Below are 26,374 nucleotides of genomic sequence, written 5' to 3' on the forward strand. Positions count from 1 at the left end.
TCTTTCTTGTCATACAGGTTCACAGGACCTCACAACTGGCTCACTTTGAAGCTGGATGCACACAACAAGGGACTTGCCTTCTGCAAATGTATGTGGTTGTCTGCATCTCCATCTGGAACATTGGCTGGCTGATGTTCTGATGATGTGCAACAGTAGGAGGCTGACTGTTCGTATGCAGCTGTGTAACAGGTAAGTGAGCATTCAGTTTCTATACATGTATTGACTCTTTCTTGTCATACAGGTTCACAGGACCCCAAGATCGACTCCCTTTCTGAAGGTGGATTAACAAGGTTCTGTACATCTGCATCTCACTTGACAACTATGGCTGGCTGTCTGGCTTTCCGTCCATCTGCAACTGTATTAGGCTGACTTTTCGTATGCAGCTGTGTAACAGGTAAGTGATCATTCAGTTTCTATACATGTATTGACTCTCTTTCTTGTCATACAGGTTCACAGGACGCCAAGATCGACTCCCTCTCTGAAGGTGTATTAACAAGGTTCTGTACATCTGCATCTCAGTTGACAACTGTGGCTGGTTGGCTGACTTTCTGTCAATCTGCAACTGTATGAGGGTGACTGTTCGTATGCAGCTGTGTAACAGGTAAGTGATCATTCAATTTCTATAGATGTATTGACTCTCTTTCTTGTCATACAGCTTCGCAGGACCCCAAGATCGACTCCTTCTCTGAAGGAGTGTACAGAACCTGTGTAACAGGTAAGTGATCATTCAGTTTCTATACATGTATTGACTCTCTTTCTTGTCATACAGGTTCACAGGACGCCGAGATCGACTCCCTCTCTGAAGGTGTATTAACAAGGTTCTGTACATCTGCATCTCAGTTGACAACTATCGCTGGCTGGCAGACTTTCTGTTGATCTTCAACTGTATGAGGGTGACTGTTCGTATGCAGCTGTGTAACAGGTAAGTGATCATTCTGTTTTTATACATGTATTGACTCTCTTTCTTGTCATACAGGTTCTCAGGACCCCAAGATCAACTCCTTCTATGAAGGTGGATTAACAAGGTTCTTTACATTCTCATTTACAACTATGGCTGGTTGGCTGATGTTCTGATGATCTGCAACAGTAGGAGGCTGACTGTTCGTATGCAGCTGTGTAACAGGTAAGTGTTCATTCAGTTTCTATACATGTATTGACTCTCTTTCTTGTCATACAGGTTCACAGGACCTCATGACTGGCTCACTTTGAAGCTGGATGCACACAACAAGGGACTTGCCTTCTGCAAATGTATGTGGTTGTCTGCATCTCCATCTGGAACATTGGCTGGCTGATGTTCTGATGATCTGCAACAGTAGGAGGCTGACTGTTCGTATGCAGCTGTGTAACAGGTAAGTGATCATTCAGTTTCTATACATGTATTGACTCTCTTTCTTGTCATACAGGTTCGCAGGACCCCAAGATCGACTCCCTCTCTGAAGGTGGATTAACAAGGTTCTGTATATCTGCAACTTCGTTTACAACTATGGATAGCTGATTGACTTTCTGTCGATCTGCAACTGTACGAGGGTGACTGTTAGTATACAGCTGTGTAACAGGTAAGTGATCATTCAGTTTCTATACATGTATTGACTCTTTCTTGTCATACAGGTTCACAGGACCCCAAGATCGACTCCCTTTCTGAAGGTGGATTAACAAGGTTCTGTACATCTGCATCTCAGTTGACAACTATGGCTGGTTGGCTGAGTTTCTGTCGATCTGCAACTGTATGAGGGTGACTGTTCGAATGCAGCTGTGTAACAAGTAAGTGATCATTCAGTTTCTATAAATGTATGGACTCTCTTTCTTGTCATAAAGGTTCGCAGGACCCCAAGATCGACTCCTTCTCTGAAGGAGTGTACAGAACCTTTGTAACAGCTAAGTGGTCATTCAGTTTCTATACATGTATTGACTCTCTTTCTTGTCATACAGGTTCGCAGGACCCCAAGATCGACTCCCTCTCTGAAGGTGGATTAACAAGATTCTGTACATCTGCATCTTATTTTACAACTATGGCTGACTGGCTGGCTTTCCGGCCATCTGCAACTGTATTAGGCTGACTGATTGCATACAGCTGTGTAACAGGTAAGTAATCTTTCAGATTCTATACATGAATTCACTCTCTTTCCTGTCATACAGGTTTGCCGGACCCCAATATCGACTACCTCTCTGAAGGTGGATTAACAAGTTTCGTTACATCTGCATCTCAGTTGACAACTATGGCTGGCTGGCTGACTTTCTGTCGATCTGCAACTGTATGAGGGTGACTGTTCGTATGCAGCTGTGTAACAGGTAAGTTATCATTCTGTTTTTATACATGTATTGACTCTCTTTCTTGTCATCCAGGTTCACAGGACCTCACAACTGGCTCAATTTGAAGCTGGATGCACACAACAAGGGACTTGCCTTCTGCAAATGTACATGGTTGTCTGGATCTCCATCTGGAACATTGGCTGGCTGATGTTCTGATGATCTGCAACAGTAGGAGGCTGACTGTTCGTATGCAGCTGTGTAACAGGTAAGTGTTCATTCAGTTTCAATACATGTATTGACTCTCTTTCTTGTCATACAGGTTCACAGGACCTCATGACTGGCTCACTTTGAAGCTGGATGCACACAACAAGGGACTTGCCTTCTGCAAATGTATGTGGTTGTCTGCATCTCCATCTGGAACATTGGCTGGCTGATGTTCTGATGATGTGCAACAGTAGGAGGCTGACTGTTCGTATGCAGCTGTGTAACAGGTAAGTGATCATTCAGTTTCTATACATGTTTTGACTCTCTTTCTTGTCATGAGGGTTCGCAGGACCCCAAGATTAACTCCCTCTCTGAAGGTGGATTTACAAGGTTCTTTACATCTTCATCTTCATTTACAACTATGGCTGGTTGTCTGACTTTCTGTCGATCTATAACTGTATGAGGGTGACTGTTCGTATGCAGCTGTGTAATAGGTAAGTGATCTTTCAGATTCTATACATGAATTCACTATCTTTCCTGTCATACAGGTTTGCCGGACCCCAATATCGACTACCTCTCTGAAGGTGGATTAACAAGTTTCGTTACACCTGCATCTCAGTTGACAACTATGGCTGGCTGGCTGACTTTCTGTCGATCTGCAAATGTATGAGGGTGACTGTTCGTATGCAGCTGTGTAACAGGTAAGTTATCATTCTGTTTTTATACATGTATTGATTCTCTTTCTTGTCATCCAGGTTCACAGGACCTCACGACTGGCTCAATTTGAAGCTGGATGCACACAACAAGGGACTTGCCTTCTGCAAATGTACGTGGTTGTCTGCATCTCCATCTGGAACATTGGCTGCCTGATGTTCTGATGATCTGCAACAGTAGGAGCCTGACTGTTCGTATGCAGCTGTGTAACAGGTAAGTGATCATTCAGTTTCTATACATGTATTGACTCTCTTTCTTGTCATACAGGTTCGCAGGACCCCAAGATCGACTCCTTCTCTGAAGGAGTGTACAGAACCTGTGTAACAGGTAAGTGATTATTCAGTTTCTATACATGTATTGACTCTCTTTCTTGTCATACAGTTTCGCAGGACCCCAAGATCGACTCCCTCTCTGAAGGTGGATTAACAAGGTTCTGTATATCTGCAACTTCGTTTACAACTATGGATAGCTGATTGACTTTCTGTCGATCTGCAACTGTACGAGGGTGACTGTTAGTATACAGCTGTGTAACAGTTAAGTGATCATTCAGTTTCTATACATGTATTGACTCTTTCTTGTCATACAGGTTCACAGGACCCCAAGATCGACTCCCTTTCTGAAGGTGGATTAACAAGGTTCTGTACATCTGCATCTCTGTTGACAACTATGGCTGGCTGTCTGGCTTTCCGTCCATCTGCAACTGTATTAGGCTGACTTTTCGTATGCAGCTGTGTAACAGGTAAGTGATCATTCAGTTTCTATACATGTATTGACTCTCTTTCTTGTCATACAGGTTCACAGGACGCCAAGATCGACTCCCTCTCTGAAGGTGTATTAACAAGGTTCTGTACATCTGCATCTCAGTTGACAACTGTGGCTGGTTGGCTGACTTTCTGTCAATCTGCAACTGTATGAGGGTGACTGTTCGTATGCAGCTGTGTAACAGGTAAGTGATCATTCAATTTCTATAGATGTATTGACTCTCTTTCTTGTCATACAGCTTCGCAGGACCCCAAGATCGAATCCTTCTCTGAAGGAGTGTACAGAACCTGTGTAACAGGTAAGTGATCATTCAGTTTCTATACATGTATTGACTCTCTTTCTTGTCATACAGGTTCACAGGACGCCGAGATCGACTCCCTCTCTGAAGGTGTATTAACAAGGTTCTGTACATCTGCATCTCAGTTGACAACTATCGCTGGCTGGCAGACTTTCTGTTGATCTTCAACTGTATGACGGTGACTGTTCGTATGCAGCTGTGTAACAGGTAAGTGATCATTCTGTTTTTATACATGTATTGACTCTCTTTCTTGTCATACAGGTTCACAGGACCTCACGACTGGCTCACTTTGAAGCTGGATGCACACAACAAGGGACTTGCCTTCTGCAAATGTATGTGGTTGTCTGCATCTCCATCTGGAACATTGGCTGGCTGATGTTCTGATGATGTGCAACAGTAGGAGGCTGACTGTTCGTATGCAGCTGTGTAACAGGTAAGTGATCATTCAGTTTCTATACATGTTTTGACTCTCTTTCTTGTCATACAGGTTCGCAGGACCCCAAGATCGACTCCTTCTCTGAAGGAGTGTACAGAACCTGTGTAACAGGTAAGTGATCATTCAGTTTCTATACATGTATTGACTCTCTTTCTTGTCATACAGGTTCACAGGACGCCGAGATCGACTCCTTCTCTGTAGGAGTGTACAGAACCTGTGTAACAGGTAAGTGATCATTCAGTTTCTATACATGTTTTGACTCTCTTTCTTGTCATACAGGTTCGCAGGACCCCAAGATCGACTCCTTCTCTGAAGGAGTGTACAGAACCTGTGTAACAGGTAAGTGATCATTCAGTTTCTATACATGTATTGACTCTCTTTCTTGTCATACAGGTTCGCAGGACCCCAAGATCAACTCCTTCTATGAAGGTGGATTAACAAGGTTCTTTACATTCTCATTTACAACTATGGCTGGTTGGCTGACTTTCTGTCAATCTGCAACAGTAGGAGGCTGACTGTTCGTATGCATCTGTGTAACAGGTAAGTGATCATTCAGTTTCTATACATGTATTGACTCTCTTTCTTGTCATACATGTTCGCAGGACCCCAAGATCGACTCCTTCTCTGAAGGAGTGTACAGAACCTGTGTAACAGGTAAGTGATCATTCGGTTTCTATACATGTATTGACTCTCTTTCTTGTCATACAGGTTCGCAGGACCCCAAGATCAACTCCCTCTCTGAAGGTGGATTAACAAGGTTCTTTACATCTTCATCTTCATTTACAACTATGGCTGGTTGGCTGACTTTCTGTCAATCTGCAACTGTATGAGGGTGATTGTTCGTTTGCAGCTGTGTAACAGGTAAGTGATCATTCAGTTTCTATACATGTATTGACACTCTTTCTTGTCATACAGGTTCGCAGGACCCCAAGATCGACTTCCTCTCTGAAGGTGGATTAACAAGTTTCTGTACATCTACATCTCAGTTCACAACTATGGGTGGTTGGCTGACTTTCTGTCGATCTGCAACTGCATGAGGGTGACTTTTCCTATGCAGCTGTGTAACAGGTAAGTGATCATTCAGTTTCTATACATGTATTGACTCTCTTTCTTGTCATACAGGTTCGCAGGACCTCACGACTGGCTCACTTTGAAGCTGGATGCACACAACCAGGGACTTGCCTTCTGCAGATGTATGTGGTTGTCTACATCTCCATCTGGAACATTGGCTGGCTGATGTTCTCATGATCTGCAACTGTAGGAGGCTAACTGTTCGTATGCAGCTTTTTAGAAGGTAAGTGATCATTCAGTTTCTATACATGTATTGACTCTCTTTCTTGTCATACAGGTTCACAGGACCCCAAGATCGACTCCCTCTCTGAAGGTGGATTATCAAGGTTCTGTACATCTGCATCTCAGTTTACAACTATGGCTGGCTGGCTGACTTTCTGTCGATCTACAACTGTATGAGGGTGACTGTTCGTATGCAGCTGTGTAACAGGTAAGTGATCATTCAGTTTCTATACATGTATTGACTCTCTTTCTTGTCATATAGGTTCGCAGGACCCCAAGATCGACTACCACTCTGAAGGTGGATTAACAAGGTTCTGTAAATCTGCATCTTCGTTTACAACTATGGATGGCTGATTGACTTTCTGTCGATCTGCAACTGTATTAGGGTGACTGTTCTTATGCATCTGTGTAACAGGTAAGTGATCATTCAGTTTCTGTACATGTATTGACACTCTTTCTTGTTATACAGGTTCGCAGGACCCCAAGATCGACTCCCTCTCTGAAGGTGGATTAACAAGTTTCGTTACATCTGCGTCTCAGTTGACAACTATGGCTGGCTGGCTGACTTTCTGTCGATCTGCAACTGTATGAGGGTGACTGTTCGTATGCAGCTGTGTAATAGGTAAGTGATCATTCAGTTTTTATACATGTATTGACTCTTTCTTGTCATACAGTTTCGCAGGACCTCACGACTGGCTCACTTTGAAGCTGGATGCACACATCCAGGGACTTGCCTTCTGCAGATGTATGTGGTTTTCTGCATCTCCATCTGGAACATTGGCTGGCTGATGTTCTGATGATGTGCAACAGTAGGAGGGTATCTGTTCGTATGCAGCTTTTTAACAGGTAAGTAATCATCCAGTTTCTATACATGTATTGACTCTCTCTCTTGTCATACAGTTTCACAGGACCCCAAGATCGACTCCATCTCTGAAGGTGGATTTTCAAGGTTCTGTACATCTGCATCTCAGTTTACAACTATGGCTGGCTGGCTGACTTTCTGTCGATCTGCAACTGTATGAGGGTGACTGTTCGTATGCAGCTGTGTAACAGGTAAGTGATCATTCAGTTTCTGTACATGTATTGACACTCTTTCTTGTCATACAGGTTCACAGGACCCCAAGATCGACTCCCTTTCTGAAGGTGGATTAACAAGGTTCTATACATCTGCATCTCAGTTGACAACTATGGCTGGTTGGCTGACTTTCTGTCGATCTGCAACTGTATGAGGGTGACTGTTCGAATGCAGCTGTGTAACAAGTAAGTGATCATTCAGTTTCTATAAATGTATGGACTCTCTTTCTTGTCATAAAGGTTCGCAGGACCCCAAGATCGACTCCTTCTCTGAAGGAGTGTACAGAACCTTTGTAACAGCTAAGTGGTCATTCAGTTTCTATACATGTATTGACTCTCTTTCTTGTCATACAGGTTCGCAGGACCCCAAGATCGACTCCCTCTCTGAAGGTGGATTAACAAGATTCTGTACATCTGCATCTTATTTTACAACTATGGCTGACTGGCTGGCTTTCCGGCCATCTGCAACTGTATTAGGCTGACTGATTGCATACAGCTGTGTAACAGGTAAGTAATCTTTCAGATTCTATACATGAATTCACTCTCTTTCCTGTCATACAGGTTTGCCGGACCCCAATATCGACTACCTCTCTGAAGGTGGATTAACAAGTTTCGTTACATCTGCATCTCAGTTGACAACTATGGCTGGCTGGCTGACTTTCTGTCGATCTGCAACTGTATGAGGGTGACTGTTCGTATGCAGCTGTGTAACAGGTAAGTTATCATTCTGTTTTTATACATGTATTGACTCTCTTTCTTGTCATACAGGTTCACAGGACCTCATGACTGGCTCAATTTGAAGCTGGATGCACGCAACAAGGGACTTGCCTTCTGCAAATGTACATGGTTGTCTGGATCTCCATCTGGAACATTGGCTGGCTGATGTTCTGATGATCTGCAACAGTAGGAGGCTGACTGTTCGTATGCAGCTGTGTAACAGGTAAGTGATCATTCAGTTTCAATACATGTTTTGACTCTCTTTCTTGTCATGAGGGTTCGCAGGACCCCAAGATTAACTCCCTCTCTGAAGGTGGATTTACAAGGTTCTGTACATCTGCATCTCAGTTTACAACTATGGCTGGCTGGCTGACTTTCTGTCGATCTGCAACTGTATGAGGGTGACTGTTCGTATGCAGCTGTGTAACAGGTAAGTGATCATTCAGTTTCTGTACATGTATTGACACTCTTTCTTGTCATACAGGTTCACAGGACCCCAAGATCGACTCCCTTTCTGAAGGTGGATTAACAAGGTTCTATACATCTGCATCTCAGTTGACAACTATGGCTGGTTGGCTGACTTTCTGTCGATCTGCAACTGTATGAGGGTGACTGTTCGAATGCAGCTGTGTAACAGGTAAGTAATCTTTCAGATTCTATACATGAATTCACTCTCTTTCCTGTCATACAGGTTTGCCGGACCTCAATATCGACTACCTCTCTGAAGGTGGATTAACAAGTTTCGTTACATCTGCATCTCAGTTGACAACTATGGCTGGCTGGCTGACTTTCTGTCGATCTGCAACTGTATGAGGGTGACTGTTCGTATGCAGCTGTGTAACAGGTAAGTTATCATTCTGTTTTTATACATGTATTGACTCTCTTTCTTGTCATACAGGTTCACAGGACCTCATGACTGGCTCAATTTGAAGCTGGATGCACACAACAAGGGACTTGCCTTCTGCAAATGTACATGGTTGTCTGGATCTCCATCTGGAACATTGGCTGGCTGATGTTCTGATGATCTGCAACAGTAGGAGGCTGACTGTTCGTATGCAGCTGTGTAACAGGTAAGTGATCATTCAGTTTCAATACATGTTTTGACTCTCTTTCTTGTCATGAGGGTTCGCAGGACCCCAAGATTAACTCCCTCTCTGAAGGTGGATTTACAAGGTTCTTTACATCTTCATCTTCATTTACAACTATGGCTGGTTGTCTGACTTTCTGTCGATCTATAACTGTATGAGGGTGACTGTTCGTATGCAGCTGTGTAATAGGTAAGTGATCTTTCAGATTCTATACATGAATTCACTATCTTTCCTGTCATACAGGTTTGCCGGACCCCAATATCGACTACCTCTCTGAAGGTGGATTAACAAGTTTCGTTACACCTGCATCTCAGTTGACAACTATGGCTGGCTGGCTGACTTTCTGTCGATCTGCAAATGTATGAGGGTGACTGTTCGTATGCAGCTGTGTAACAGGTAAGTTATCATTCTGTTTTTATACATGTATTGATTCTCTTTCTTGTCATCCAGGTTCACAGGACCTCACGACTGGCTCAATTTGAAGCTGGATGCACACAACAAGGGACTTGCCTTCTGCAAATGTACGTGGTTGTCTGCATCTCCATCTGGAACATTGGCTGGCTGATGTTCTGATGATCTGCAACAGTAGGAGCCTGACTGTTCGTATGCAGCTGTGTAACAGGTAAGTGATCATTCAGTTTCTATACATGTATTGACTCTCTTTCTTGTCATACAGGTTCGCAGGACCCCAAGATCGACTCCTTCTCTGAAGGAGTGTACAGAACCTGTGTAACAGGTAAGTGATTATTCAGTTTCTGTACATGTATTGACTCTCTTTCTTGTCATACAGTTTCGCAGGACCCCAAGATCGACTCCCTCTCTGAAGGTGGATTAACAAGGTTCTGTATATCTGCAACTTCGTTTACAACTATGGATAGCTGATTGACTTTCTGTCGATCTGCAACTGTACGAGGGTGACTGTTAGTATACAGCTGTGTAACAGGTAAGTGATCATTCAGTTTCTATACATGTATTGACTCTTTCTTGTCATACAGGTTCACAGGACCCCAAGATCGACTCCCTTTCTGAAGGTGGATTAACAAGGTTCTGTACATCTGCATCTCTGTTGACAACTATGGCTGGCTGTCTGGCTTTCCGTCCATCTGCAACTGTATTAGGCTGACTTTTCGTATGCAGCTGTGTAACAGGTAAGTGATCATTCAGTTTCTATACATGTATTGACTCTCTTTCTTGTCATACAGGTTCACAGGACGCCAAGATCGACTCCCTCTCTGAAGGTGTATTAACAAGGTTCTGTACATCTGCATCTCAGTTGACAACTGTGGCTGGTTGGCTGACTTTCTGTCAATCTGCAACTGTATGAGGGTGACTGTTCGTATGCAGCTGTGTAACAGGTAAGTGATCATTCAATTTCTATAGATGTATTGACTCTCTTTCTTGTCATACAGCTTCGCAGGACCCCAAGATCGAATCCTTCTCTGAAGGAGTGTACAGAACCTGTGTAACAGGTAAGTGATCATTCAGTTTCTATACATGTATTGACTCTCTTTCTTTTCATACAGGTTCACAGGACGCCGAGATCGACTCCCTCTCTGAAGGTGTATTAACAAGGTTCTGTACATCTGCATCTCAGTTGACAACTATCGCTGGCTGGCAGACTTTCTGTTGATCTTCAACTGTATGACGGTGACTGTTCGTATGCAGCTGTGTAACAGGTAAGTGATCATTCTGTTTTTATACATGTATTGACTCTCTTTCTTGTCATACAGGTTCACAGGACCTCACGACTGGCTCACTTTGAAGCTGGATGCACACAACAAGGGACTTGCCTTCTGCAAATGTATGTGGTTGTCTGCATCTCCATCTGGAACATTGGCTGGCTGATGTTCTGATGATGTGCAACAGTAGGAGGCTGACTGTTCGTATGCAGCTGTGTAACAGGTAAGTGATCATTCAGTTTCTATACATGTTTTGACTCTCTTTCTTGTCATACAGGTTCGCAGGACCCCAAGATCGACTCCTTCTCTGAAGGAGTGTACAGAACCTGTGTAACAGGTAAGTGATCATTCAGTTTCTATACATGTATTGACTCTCTTTCTTGTCATACAGGTTCACAGGACGCCGAGATCGACTCCTTCTCTGAAGGAGTGTACAGAACCTGTGTAACAGGTAAGTGATCATTCAGTTTCTATACATGTTTTGACTCTCTTTCTTGTCATACAGGTTCGCAGGACCCCAAGATCGACTCCTTCTCTGAAGGAGTGTACAGAACCTGTGTAACAGGTAAGTGATCATTCAGTTTCTATACATGTTTTGACTCTCTTTCTTGTCATACAGGTTCGCAGGACCCCAAGATCGACTCCTTCTCTGAAGGAGTGTACAGAACCTGTGTAACAGGTAAGTGATCATTCAGTTTCTATACATGTATTGACTCTCTTTCTTGTCATACAGTGTCGCAGGACCCCAAGATAAACTCCCTCTCTGAAGGTGGATTAACTAGGTTCTTTACATCTTCATCTTCATTTACATCTATGGCTGGTTGGCTGACTTTCTGTCGATCTGCAACTGTATGAGGGTGACTGTTCGTATGCAGCTGTGTAACAGGTAAGTGATCATTCAGTTTCTATACATGTATTGACTCTCTTTCTTGTCATACAGGTTCACAGGACCCCAAGATCAACTCCCTCTCTGAAGGTGGATTGAGAAGGTTCTGTACATCTGCATCTTCTTTTACAACTATGGATGGCTGATTGACTTTCTGTCGATCTGCAACTGTATGAGGGTGACTGTTCTTATGCATCTGTGTAACAGGTAAGTGATCTTTCAGTTTATATACATGAATTGACTCTCTTTCCTGTCATACAGGTTTGCCGGACCCCAATATCGACTCCCTCTCTGAAGGTGGATTAACAAGTTTCGTTACATCTGCATCTCAGTTGACAACTATGGCTGACTGGCTGACTTTCTGTCAATCTGCAACTGTATGAGGGTGACTGTTCGTATGCAGCTGTGTAACAGGTAAGTGATCATTCAGTTTTTATACATGTATTGACTCTCTCTCTTGTCATCCAGGTTCACAGGACCTCACGACTGGCTCACTTTGAAGCTGGATGCACACAACAAGGGACTTGCCTTCTGCAAATCTATGTGGTTGCCTGCATCTCCATCTGGAACATTGGCTGGCTGATGGTCTGATGATCTGCAACAGTAGGAGGCTGACTGTTCGTATGCAGCTGTGTAACAGGTAAGTGATCATTCCGTTTCTATACATGTATTGACTCTCTTTCTTGTCATACAGGTTCGCAGGACCCCAAGATCGACTACCTCTCTGAAGGTGGATTTACAAGGTTCTGTACATCTGCATCTCAGTTGACAACTATCGCTGGCTGGCTGGCTTTCCGTCCATCTGCAACTGTATTAGGCTGACAGTTCGTATGCAGCTGTGTAACAGGTAAGTGATCATTCAGTTTCTATACATGTATTGACTCTCTTTCTTGTCATACAGGTTCACAGGACCTCACGACTGGCTCACTTTAAAGCTGGATGCACACAACAAGAGACTTGCCTTCTGCAAATGTATGTGGTTGTCTGCATCTCCATCTGGAACATTGGCTGGCTAATGTTCTAAAGATCTGCAACAGTAGGAGGCTGACTGTTCGTATGCATCTGTGTAACAGGTAAGTGATCATTCAGTTTCTATACATGTATTGACTCTCTTTCTTGTCATACATGTTCGCAGGACCCCAAGATCGACTCCTTCTCTGAAGGAGTGTACAGGACCTGTGTAACAGGTAAGTGATCATTCGGTTTCTATACATGTATTGACTCTCTTTCTTGTCATACAGGTTCGCAGGACCCCAAGATCAACTCCCTCTCTGAAGGTGGATTAACAAGGTTCTTTACATCTTCATCTTCATTTACAACTATGGCTGGTTGGCTGACTTTCTGTCAATCTACAACTGTATGAGGGTGATTGTTCGTATGCAGCTGTGTAACAGGTAAGTGATCATTCAGTTTCTATACATGTATTGACACTCTTTCTTGTCATACAGGTTCGCAGGACCCCAAGATCGACTTCCTCTCTGAAGGTGGATTAACAAGTTTCTGTACATCTGCATCTCAGTTCACGACTATGGGTGGTTGGCTGACTTTCTGTCGATCTGCAACTGCATGAGGGCGACTTTTCGTATGCAGCTGTGTATCAGGTAATTGATCATTCAGTTTCTATACATGTATTCACTCTCTTTCTTGTCATACAAGTTCGCAGGACCCAAAGATCGACTCCTTCTCTGAAGGAGTGTACAGAACCTGTGTAACAGGTAAGTGATCATTCAGTTTCTATACATGTATTGACTCTCTTTCTTGTCATACAGGTTCGCAGGACCCCAAGATCAACTCCTTCTATGAAGGTGGATTAACAAGGTTCTTTACATTCTCATTTACAACTATGGCTGGTTGGCTGACTTTCTGTCAATCTGCAACTGTATGAGGGTGATTGTTCGTATGCAGCTGTGTAACAGGTAAGTGATCATTCTGTTTTTATACATGTATTGACTCTCTTTCTTGTCATACAGGTTCACAGGACCTCACGACTGGCTCACTTTGAAGCTGGATGCACACAACAAGGGACTTGCCTTCTGCAAATGTATGTGGTTGTCTCTATCTCCATCTGGAACATTGGCTGGCTGATGTTCTAATGATCTGCAACAGTAGGAGGCTGACTGTTCGTATGCAGCTGTGTAACAGGTAAGTGATCATTCAGTTTCTATACATGTATTGACACTCTTTCTTGTCATACAGGTTCGCAGGACCCCAAGATCGACTCCCTCTCTGAAGGTGGATTAAGGAGGTTCTGTACATCTGCATCTTCGTTTACAACTATGGATGGCTGATTGACTTTCTGTCGATCTGCAACTTTATGAGGGTGACTGTTCGTATGCAGCTGTGTAACAGGTAAGTGATCATTCAGTTTCTATACATGTTTTGACTCTCTTTCTTGTAATACAGGTTCACAGAACCCCAAGATCGACTCCCTCTCTGAAGGTGGATTATCAAGGTTCCTGTACATCTGCATCTCAGTTTACAACTATGGCTGGCTGGCTGACTTTCTGTCGATCTGCAACTGTATGAGGGTGACTGTTCTTATGCATCTATGTAACAGGTAAGTGATCATTCTGTTTCTATACATGTATTGACTCTCTTTCTTGTCATACAGGTTCACAGGACCTCACGACTGGCTCACTTTAAAGCTGGATGCACACAACAAGAGACTTGCCTTCTGCAAATGTATGTGGTTGTCTGCATCTCCATCTGGAACATTGGCTGGCTAATGTTCTAAAGATCTGCAACAGTAGGAGGCTGACTGTTCGTATGCATCTGTGTAACAGGTAAGTGATCATTCAGTTTCTATACATGTATTGACTCTCTTTCTTGTCATACATGTTCGCAGGACCCCAAGATCGACTCCTTCTCTGAAGGAGTGTACAGAACCTGTGTAACAGGTAAGTGATCATTCGGTTTCTATACATGTATTGACTCTCTTTCTTGTCATACAGGTTCGCAGGACCCCAAGATCAACTCCCTCTCTGAAGGTGGATTAACAAGGTTCTTTACATCTTCATCTTCATTTACAACTATGGCTGGTTGGCTGACTTTCTGTCAATCTGCAACTGTATGAGGGTGATTGTTCGTTTGCAGCTGTGTAACAGGTAAGTGATCATTCAGTTTCTATACATGTATTGACACTCTTTCTTGTCATACAGGTTCGCAGGACCCCAAGATCGACTTCCTCTCTGAAGGTGGATTAACAAGTTTCTGTACATCTACATCTCAGTTCACAACTATGGGTGGTTGGCTGACTTTCTGTCGATCTGCAACTGCATGAGGGTGACTTTTCGTATGCAGCTGTGTAACAGGTAAGTGATCATTCAGTTTCTATACATGTATTGACTCTCTTTCTTGTCATACAGGTTCGCAGGACCTCACGACTGGCTCACTTTGAAGCTGGATGCACACAACCAGGTCCTTGCCTTCTGCAGATGTATGTGGTTGTCTACATCTCCATCTGGAACATTGGATGGCTGATTGACTTTCTGTCGATCTGCAACTGTATTAGGGTGACTGTTCTTATGCATCTGTGTAACAGGTAAGTGATCATTCAGTTTCTGTACATGTATTGACACTCTTTCTTGTTATACAGGTTCGCAGGACCCCAAGATCGACTCCCTCTCTGAAGGTGGATTAACAAGTTTCGTTACATCTGCGTCTCAGTTGACAACTATGGCTGGCTGGCTGACTTTCTGTCGATCTGCAACTGTATGAGGGTGACTGTTCGTATGCAGCTGTGTAATAGGTAAGTGATCATTCAGTTTTTATACATGTATTGACTCTTTCTTGTCATACAGTTTCGCAGGACCTCACGACTGGCTCACTTTGAAGCTGGATGCACACATCCAGGGACTTGCCTTCTGCAGATGTATGTGGTTGTCTGCATCTCCATCTGGAACATTGGCTGGCTGATGTTCTGATGATCTGCAACAGTAGGAGGGTATCTGTTCGTATGCAGCTTTTTAACAGGTAAGTAATCATCCAGTTTCTATACATGTATTGACTCTCTCTCTTGTCATACAGTTTCACAGGACCCCAAGATCGACTCCATCTCTGAAGGTGGATTTTCAAGGTTCTGTACATCTGCATCTCAGTTTACAACTATGGCTGGCTGGCTGACTTTCTGTCGATCTGCAACTGTATGAAGGTGACTGTTCGTATGCAGCTGTGTAACAGGTAAGTGATCATTCAGTTTCTGTACATGTATTGACACTCTTTCTTGTCATACAGGTTCACAGGACCCCAAGATCGACTCCCTCTCTGAAGGTGGATTAACAAGGTTCTGTAGATCTGCATCTCATTTTACAACTATGGCTGACTGGCTGGCTTTCCGTCCATCTGCAACTGTATTAGGCTGACTGATCGCATACAGCTGTGTAACAGGTAAGTGATCATTCAGTTTCTATACATGTATTGACTCTCTTTCTTGTCATACAGGTTCACAGGACGCCAAGATCGACTCCCTCTCTGAAGGTGGATTAACAAGGTTCTGTACATCTGCATCTCAGTTGACAACTATCGCTGGCTGAAAGACTTTCTGTCGATCTGCAACTGTATGAGGGTGACTGTTCTTATGCATCTGTGTAACAGGTAAGTGATCATTCAGTTTCTGTACATGTATTGATACTCTTTCTTGTTATACAGGTTCGCAGGACCCCAAGATCGACTCCCTCTCTGAAGGTGGATTAACAAGTTTCGTTACATCTGCATCTCAGTTGACAACTATGGCTGGCTGGCTGACTTTCTGTTGATCTGCAACTGTATGAGAGTGACTGTTCGTATGCAGCTGTGTAATAGGTAAGTGATCATTCAGTTTTTATACATGTATTGACTCTCTTTCTTGTCATACAGGTTCGCAGGACCCCAAGATCGACTACCTCTCTGAAGGTGGATTAACAAGGTTCTGTACATCTGCATCTAAGTTGACAACTATGGCTGGCTGGCATGCTTTCCATCCATCTGCAACTGTATTTGGCTGACTGTTCGCATACAGTTGTGTAACAGGTAAGTGATCATTCAGTTTCTATACATGTATTCACTCTCTTTCTTGTCATACAGGTTCGCAGGACCCAAAGATCGACTCCTTCTCTGAAGGAGTGTACAGAACCTGTGTAACAGGTAAGTGATCATTCAGTTTCTATACATGTATTGACTCTCTTTCTTGTCATACAGGTTCGCAGGACCCCAAGATCAACTCCCTCTATGAAGGTGGATTAACAAGGTTCTTTACATCTTCATGTTCATTTACAACTATGGCTGGTTGGCTGACTTTCTGTCAATCTGCAACTGTATGAGGGTGATTGTTCGTATGCAGCTGTGTAACAGGTAAGTGATCATTCTGTTTTTATACATGTATTGACTCTCTTTCTTGTCATACAGGTTCACAGGACCTCACGACTGGCTCACTTTGAAGGTGGATGCACACAACAAGGGACTTGCCTTCTGCAAATGTAAGTGGTTGTCTGTATCTCCATCTGGAACATTGGCTGGCTGATGTTCTGATGATCTGCAACAGTAGGAGGCTGACTGTTCGTATCCAGCTGTGTAACAGGTAAGTGATCATTCAGTTTCTATACATGTATTGACTCTCTTTCTTGTCATACAGGTTCACAGGACGCCAAGATCGACTCCCTCTCTGAAGGTGGATTAACAAGGTTCTGTACATCTGCATCTTCGTTTACAACTATGGATGGCTGATTGACTTTCTGTCGATCTGCAACTGTATGAGGGTGACTGTTCGTATGCAGCTGTGTAACAGGTAAGTGATCATTCAGTTTCTATACATGTATTGACTCTTTCTTGTCATACAGGTTCGCAGGACCCCAAGATCGACTCCCTTTCTGAAAGTGGATTAACAAGGTTTGTTACATCTGCATCTCAGCTGACAACTATGGCCGGTTGGCTGACTTTCTGTCGATCTGCAACTGTATGAGGGTGACTGTTCTTATGCATCTGTGTAACAGGTAAGTGATCATTCAGTTTCTATACATGTTTTGACTCTCTTTCTTGTCATACAGGTTCGCAGGACCTCACGACTGGCTCACTTTGAAGCTGGATGCACACAACCAGGGACTTGCCTTCTGCAGATGTATGTGGTTGTCTACATCTCCATCTGGAACATTGGCTGGCTGATGTTCTCATGATCTGCAACTGTAGGAGGCTAACTGTTCGTATGCAGCTTTTTAGAAGGTAAGTGATCATTCAGTTTCTATACATGTATTGACTCTCTTTCTTGTCATACAGGTTCACAGGACCCCAAGATCGACTCCCTCTCTGAAGGTGGATTAACAAGGTTCTGTAGATCTGCATCTCATTTTACAACTATGGCTGACTGGCTGGCTTTCCGTCCATCTGCAACTGTATTAGGCTGACTGATCGCATACAGCTGTGTAACAGGTAAGTGATCATTCAGTTTCTATACATGTATTGACTCTCTTTCTTGTCATTCAGGTTCACCGGACCCCAAGATCGACTCCCTCTCTGAAGGTGGATTAACAAGGTTCTGTAGATCTGCATCTCATTTTACAACTATGGCTGACTGGCTGGCTTTCCGTCCATCTGCAACTGTATTAGGCTGACTGATCGCATACAGCTGTGTAACAGGTAAGTGATCATTCAGTTTCTATACATGTATTGACTCTCTTTCTTGTCATACAGGTTCACCGGACGCCAAGATCGACTCCCTCTCTGAAGGTGGATTAACAAGGTTCTGTACATCTGCATCTCAGTTGACAACTATCGCTGGCTGACAGACTTTCTGTTGATCTTCAACTGTATGAGGGTGACTGTTCGTATGCAGCTGTGTAACAGGTAAGTGATCATTCAGTTTCTATACATGTATTGACTTTCTTTCTTGTCATATAGGTTCGCAGGACCCCAAGATCTACTACCACTCTGAAGGTGGATTAACAAGGTTCTGTACATCTGCGTCTCAGTTGACAACTATGGCTGGCTGGCTGACTTTCTGTCGATCTGCAACTGTATGAGGGTGACTGTTCTTATGCATCTGTGTAACAGGTAAGTGATCATTCAGTTTCTATACATGTTTTGACTCTCTTTCTTGTCATACAGGTTCGCAGGACCTCACGACTGGCTCACTTTGAAGCTGGATGCACACAACCAGGGACTTGCCTTCTGCAGATGTATGTGGTTGTCTACATCTCCATCTGGAACATTGGCTGGCTGATGTTCTCATGATCTGCAACTGTAGGAGGCTAACTGTTCGTATGCAGCTTTTTAGAAGGTAAGTGATCATTCAGTTTCTATACATGTATTGACTCTCTTTCTTGTCATACAGGTTCACAGGACCCCAAGATCGACTCCCTCTCTGAAGGTGGATTAACAAGGTTCTGTAGATCTGCATCTCATTTTACAACTATGGCTGACTGGCTGGCTTTCCGTCCATCTGCAACTGTATTAGGCTGACTGATCGCATACAGCTGTGTAACAGGTAAGTGATCATTCAGTTTCTATACATGTATTGACTCTCTTTCTTGTCATACAGGTTCACCGGACCCCAAGATCGACTCCCTCTCTGAAGGTGGATTAACAAGGTTCTGTAGATCTGCATCTCATTTTACAACTATGGCTGACTGGCTGGCTTTCCGTCCATCTGCAACTGTATTAGGCTGACTGATCGCATACAGCTGTGTAACAGGTAAGTGATCATTCAGTTTCTATACATGTATTGACTCTCTTTCTTGTCATAGAGGTTCACCGGACGCCAAGATCGACTCCCTCTCTGAAGGTGGATTAACAAGGTTCTGTACATCTGCATCTCAGTTGACAACTATCGCTGGCTGACAGACTTTCTGTTGATCTTCAACTGTATGAGGGTGACTGTTCGTATGCAGCTGTGTAACAGGTAAGTGATCATTCAGTTTCTATACATGTATTGACTTTCTTTCTTGTCATATAGGTTCGCAGGACCCCAAGATCTACTACCACTCTGAAGGTGGATTAACAAGGTTCTGTACATCTGCGTCTCAGTTGACAACTATGGCTGGCTGGCTGACTTTCTGTCGATCTGCAACTGTATGAGGGTGACTGTTCGTATGCAGCTGTGTAATAGGTAAGTGATCATTCAGTTTCTATACATGTATTGACTCTCTTTCTTGTCATAGAGGTTCACCGGACGCCAAGATCGACTCCCTCTCTGAAGGTGGATTAACAAGGTTCTGTACATCTGCATCTCAGTTGACAACTATCGCTGGCTGACAGACTTTCTGTTGATCTTCAACTGTATGAGGGTGACTGTTCGTATGCAGCTGTGTAACAGGTAAGTGATCATTCAGTTTCTATACATGTATTGACTTTCTTTCTTGTCATATAGGTTCGCAGGACCCCAAGATCTACTACCACTCTGAAGGTGGATTAACAAGGTTCTGTACATCTGCGTCTCAGTTGACAACTATGGCTGGCTGGCTGACTTTCTGTCGATCTGCAACTGTATGAGGGTGACTGTTCGTATGCAGCTGTGTAATAGGTAAGTGATCATTCAGTTTTTATACATGTATTGACTCTCTTTCTTGTCATCCAGGTTCAAAGGACCTCACGACTGGCTCACTTTGAAGCTGGATGCACACAACAAGGGACTTGCCTTCTGCAAATCTATGTGGTTGCCTGCATCTCCATCTGGAACATTGGCTGGCTGATGTTCTGATGATCTGCAACAGTAGGAGGCTGACTGTTCGTATGCAGCTGTGTAACAGGTAAGTGATCATTCAGTTTCTATACATTTATTGACTCTCTTTCTTGTCATACTGGTTCGCAGGACCCCAAGATCGACTACCTCTCTGAAGGTGGATTAACAAGGTTCTGTACATCTGCATCTCAGTTGACAACTATGGCTGGCTGGCATGCTTTCCATCCATCTGCAACTGTATTTGGCTGACTGTTCGCATACAGTTGTGTAACAGGTAAGTGTTCATTCAGTTTCTATACATGTATTGACTCTCTTTCTTGTCATATAGGTTCGCAGGACCCCAAGATCAACTCCCTCTATGAAGGTGGATTAACAAGGTTCTTTACATCTTCATCTTCATTTACAACTATGGCTGGTTGGCTGACTTTCTGTCAATCTGCAACTGTATGAGGGTGATTGTTCGTATGCAGCTGTGTAACAGGTAAGTGATCATTCTGTTTTTATACATGTATTGACTCTCTTTCTTGTCATACAGGTTCACAGGACCCCAAGATCAACTCCCTCTATGAAGGTGGATTAACAAGGTTCTTTACATCTTCATCTTCATTTACAACTATGGCTGGTTGGCTGACTTTCTGTCAATCTGCAACTGTATGAGGGTGATTGTTCGTATGCAACTGTGTAACAGGTAAGTGATCATTCTGTTTTTATACATGTATTGACTCTGTTTCTTGTCATACAGGTTCACAGGACCTCACGACTGGTTCACTTTGAAGGTGGATGCACACAACAAGGGACTTGCCTTCTGCAAATGTAAGTGGTTGTCTGTATCTCCATCTGGAACAATGGCTGGCTGATGTTCTGATGATCTGCAACAGTAGGAGGCTGACTGTTTCGTATGCAGCTGTGTAACAGGTAAGTGATCATTCAGTTTCTATACATGTATTGACTCTCTTTCTTGTTATACAGGTTCACAGGACCCCAAGATCGACTCCCTCTCTGAAGGTGGATTAACAAGATTCTGTAGATCTGAATCTCATTTTACAACTATGGCTGACTGGCTGGCTTTCCGTCCATCTGCAACTGTATTAGGCTGACTGATCGCATACAGCTGTGTAACAGGTAAGTGATCATTCAGTTTCTATACATGTATTGACTCTTTCTTGTCATACAGGTTCGCAGGACCTCACGACTGGCTCACTTTGAAGCTGGATGCACACATCCAGGGACTTGCCTTCTGCAGATGTATGTGGTTGTCTGCATCTCCATCTGGAACATTGGCTGGCTGATGTTCTGATGATCTGCAACAGTAGGAGGGTATCTGTTCGTATGCAGCTTTTTAACAGGTAAGTAATCATCCAGTTTCTATACATGTATTGACTCTCTTTCTTGTCATACAGTTTCACAGGACCCCAAGATCGACTCCCTCTCTGAAGGTGGATTGTCAAGGTTCTGTACATCTGCATCTCAGTTTACAACTATGGCTGGCTGGCTGACTTTCTGTCGATCTGCAACTGTATGAGGGTGACTGTTCTTATGCATCTGTGTAACAGGTAAGTGATCATTCAGTTTCTGTACATGTATTGACACTCTTTCTTGTTATACAGGTTCGCAGGATCCCAAGATCGACTCCCTCTCTGAAGGTGGATTAACATGGTTCTGTAGATCTGCATCTCATTTTACAACTATGGCTGACTGGCTGGCTTTCCGTCCATCTGCAACTGTATGAGGGTGACTGTTCGTATGCAGCTGTGTAATAGGTAAGTGATCATTCAGTTTTTATACATGTATTGACTCTCTTTCTTGTCATCCAGGTTCAAAGGACCTCACGACTGGCTCACTTTGAAGCTGGATGCACACAACAAGGGACTTGCCTTCTGCAAATCTATGTGGTTGCCTGCATCTCCATCTGGAACATTGGCTGGCTGATGTTCTGATGATCTGCAACAGTAGGAGGCTGACTGTTCGTATGCAGCTGTGTAACAGGTAAGTGATCATTCAGTTTCTATATATTTATTGACTCTCTTTCTTGTCATACTGGTTCGCAGGACCCCAAGATCGACTACCTCTCTGAAGGTGGATTAACAAGGTTCTGTACATCTGCATCTCAGTTGACAACTATGGCTGGCTGGCATGCTTTCCATCCATCTGCAACTGTATTTGGCTGACTGTTCGCATACAGTTGTGTAACAGGTAAGTGATCATTCAGTTTCTATACATGTATTGACTCTCTTTCTTGTCATACAGGTTCGCAGGACCACAAGATCAACTCCCTCTATGAAGGTGGATTAACAAGGTTCTTTACATCTTCATCTTCATTTACAACTATGGCTGGTTGGCTGACTTTCTGTCAATCTGCAACTGTATGAGGGTGATTGTTCGTATGCAGCTGTGTAACAGGTAAGTGATTTTTCAGTTTCCATACATGTATTGACTCTCTTTCTTGTCATACAAGTTCGCAGGACCCCAAGATCGACTCCCTCTCTGAAGGTGGACTAACAAGGTTCTGTACAACAGCATCTTCGTTTACAACTATGGCTGGCTTGCTGACTTTCTGTCGATCTGTAACTGTATGAGGGTTACTGTTTATATGCAGCTGTGTAATAGGTAAGTGATCATTCAGTTTCTATACATGTATTGACACTCTTTCTTGTCATACAAGTTCGCAGAACCCCAAGATCGACTCCCTCCCTGAAGGTGGATTAACAAGGTTCTGTACATCTGCATCTTCATTTACAACTATGGCTGGCTGGCTGACTTTCTGTCGATCTGCAACTGTATGAGGGTGACGTTTGTATGCAACTGTGTAACAGGTAAGTGACCATTGAGTTTCTATACATGTATTGACACTCTTTCTTGTCATACAGGTTCAGCCGGACCCCAAGATCAACTCCCTCTCTGAAGGTGGATTAAGAAGGTTCTGTACATCTGCATCTTCGTTTACAACTATGGATGGCTGATTGACTTTCTGTCGATCTGCAACTGTACGAGGGTGACTGTTCGCACACAGTTGTGTAACAGGTAAGTGATCTTTCAGTTTCTATACATGTATTGACTCTCTTTCTTGTCATACAGGTTCACATGACCTCACGACTGGCTCACTTTAAAGCTGGATGCACACAACAAGGGACTTGCCTTCTGCAAATGTATGTGGTTGTCTGCATCTCCATCTGGAACATTTGCTGGCTGATGTTCTGATGATCTGCAACAGTAGGAGGCTGACTGTTCGTATGCAGCTGTGTAACAGGTAAGTGATCATTCAGTTTCTATACATGTTTTGACTCTCTTTCTTGTCATACAGGTTCGCAGGACCCCAAGATCGACTCCTTCTCTGAAGCAGTGTACAGAACCTGTGTAACAGGTAAGTGATCATTCAGTTTCTATACATGTATTGACTCTCTTTCTTGTCATACAGGTTCGCAGGACCCTAAGATCAACTCCCTCTCTAAAGGTGGATTAACTAGGTTCTTTACATCTTCATCTTCATTTACAACTATGGCTGGTTGGCTGACTTTCTGTCGATCTGCAACTGTATGAGGGTGACTGTTCGTATGTAGCTGTGTAACAGGTAAGTGATCATTCTGTTTTTATACATGTATTGACTCTCTTTCTTGTCATACAGGTTCACAGGACCTCACGACTGGCTCACTTTGAAGCTGGATGCACACAACAAGGGACTTGCCTTCTGCAAATGTATGTGGTTGTCTGCATCTCCATCTAGAACATTGGCTGGCTGATGTTCTGATGATCTGCAACAGTAGGAGGCTGACTGTTCGTATGCAGCTGTGTAACAGGTAAGTGATCATTCAGTTTCTATACATGTATTGACTCTCTTTCTTGTCATACAGGTTCGCAGGACCCCAAGATTGACTCCCTCTCTGAAGGTGGATTAACAAGGTTCTGTACATCTGCATCTTCGTTTACAACTTTGGATGGCTGATTGACTTTCTGTCGATCTGCAACTGTACGAGGGTGACTGTTCGTATACAGCTGTGTAACAGGTAAGTGATCATTCAGTTTCTATACATGTATTGACTCTCTTTCTTGTCATACAGGTTCACAGGACCCCAAGATCGACTCCCTTTCTGAAGGTGGATTATCAAGGTTCTGTACATCTGCATCTCAGTTGACAACTATGGCTGGCTGTCTGGCTTTCCGTCCATCTGCAACTGTATTAGGCTGACTGTTCGTATGCAGCTGTGTAACAGGTAAGTGATCATTCAGTTTCTATACATGTATTGACTCTTTCTTGTCATACAGGTTCACAGGACTCCAAGATCGACTCCCTTTCTGAAGGTGGATTAACAAGGTTCTGTACATCTGCATCTCAGTTGACAACTATGGCTGGCTGTCTGGCTTTCCGTCCATCTGCAACTGTATTAGGCTTACTGTTCGTATGCAGCTGTGTAACAGGTAGGTGATCATTCAGTTTCTATACATGTATTGACTCTCTTTCTTGTCATACAGGTTCGCAGGACCCCAAGATCGACTCCTTCTCTGAAGGAGTGTACAGAACCTGTGTAACAGGTAAGTGATCATTCAGTTTCTATACATGTATTGACTCTCTTTCTTGTAATACAGGTTCACAGGACGCCAAGATCGACTCCCTCTCTGAAGGTGTATTAACAAGGTTCTGTACATCTGCATCTCAGTTGACAAATATCGCTGGCTGGCAGACTTTCTGTTGATCTTCAACTGTGAGAGGGTGACTGTTCGTATGCAGCTGTGTAACAGGTAAGTGATCATTCTGTTTTTATACATGTATTGACTCTCTTTCTTGTCATACAGGTTCACGGGACCTCACGACTGGCTCACTTTGAAGCTGGATGCACACAACAAGGGACTTGCCTTCTGCAAATGTATGTGGTTGTCTGCATCTCCATCTGGAACATTGGCTGGCTGATGTTCTGATGATCTGCAACAGTAGGAGGCTGACTGTTCGTATGCAGCTGTGTAACAGGTAAGTGATCATTCAGTTTCTATACATGTTTTTACTCTCTTTCTTGTCATACAGGTTCGCAGGACCCCAAGATCGACTCCTTCTCTGAAGCAGTGTATAGAACCTGTGTAACAGGTAAGTGATCATTCAGTTTCTATACATGTACTGACTCTCTTTCTTGTCATACAGGTTCGCAGGACCCTAAGATCAACTCCCTCTCTAAAGGTGGATTAACTAGGTTCTTTACATCTTCATCTTCATTTACAACTATGGCTGGTTGGCTGACTTGCTGTCGATCTGCAACTGTATGAGGGTGACTGTTCACATGCAGCTGTGTAACAGGTAAGTGATCATTCAGTTTCCATACATGTATTGACTCTCTTTCTTGTCATACAAGTTCGCAGGACCCCAAGATCGACTCCCTCTCTGAAGGTGGACTAACAAGGTTCTGTACAACAGCATCTTCGTTTACAACTATGGCTGGCTTGCTGACTTTCTGTCGATCTGCAACTGTATGAGGGTGACGTTTGTATGCAACTGTGTAACAGGTAAGTGACCATTGAGTTTCTATACATGTATTGACACTCTTTCTTGTCATACAGGTTCAGCCGGACCCCAAGATCAACTCCCTCTCTGAAGGTGGATTAAGAAGGTTCTGTACATCTGCATCTTCGTTTACAACTATGGATGGCTGATTGACTTTCTGTCGATCTGCAACTGTACGAGGGTGACTGTTCGCACACAGTTGTGTAACAGGTAAGTGATCTTTCAGTTTCTATACATGTATTGACTCTCTTTCTTGTCATACAGGTTCACATGACCTCACGACTGGCTCACTTTAAAGCAGGATGCACACAACAAGGGACTTGCCTTCTGCAAATGTATGTGGTTGTCTGCATCTCCATCTGGAACATTGGCTGGCTGATGTTCTGATGATCTGCAACAGTAGGAGGCTGACTGTTCGTATGCAGCTGTGTAACAGGTAAGTGATCATTCAGTTTCTATACATGTTTTTACTCTCTTTCTTGTCATACAGGTTCGCAGGACCCCAAGATCGACTCCTTCTCTGAAGCAGTGTATAGAACCTTTGTAACAGGTAAGTGATCATTCAGTTTCTATACATGTATTGACTCTCTTTCTTGTCATACAGGTTCGTAGGACCCTAAGATCAACTCCCTCTCTAAAGGTGGATTAACTAGGTTCTTTACATCTTCATCTTCATTTACAACTATGGCTGGTTGGCTGACTTTCTGTCGATCTGCAACTGTATGAGGGTGACTGTTCGTATGCAGCTGTGTAACAGGTAAGTGATCATTCTGTTTTTATACATGTATTCACTCTCTTTCTTGTCATACAGGTTCACAGGACCTCACGACTGGCTCAGTTT

This window comes from Salminus brasiliensis, chromosome 17 (assembly GCF_030463535.1).
Source record: "Salminus brasiliensis chromosome 17, fSalBra1.hap2, whole genome shotgun sequence".
NCBI lineage: Eukaryota > Metazoa > Chordata > Actinopteri > Characiformes > Bryconidae > Salminus > Salminus brasiliensis.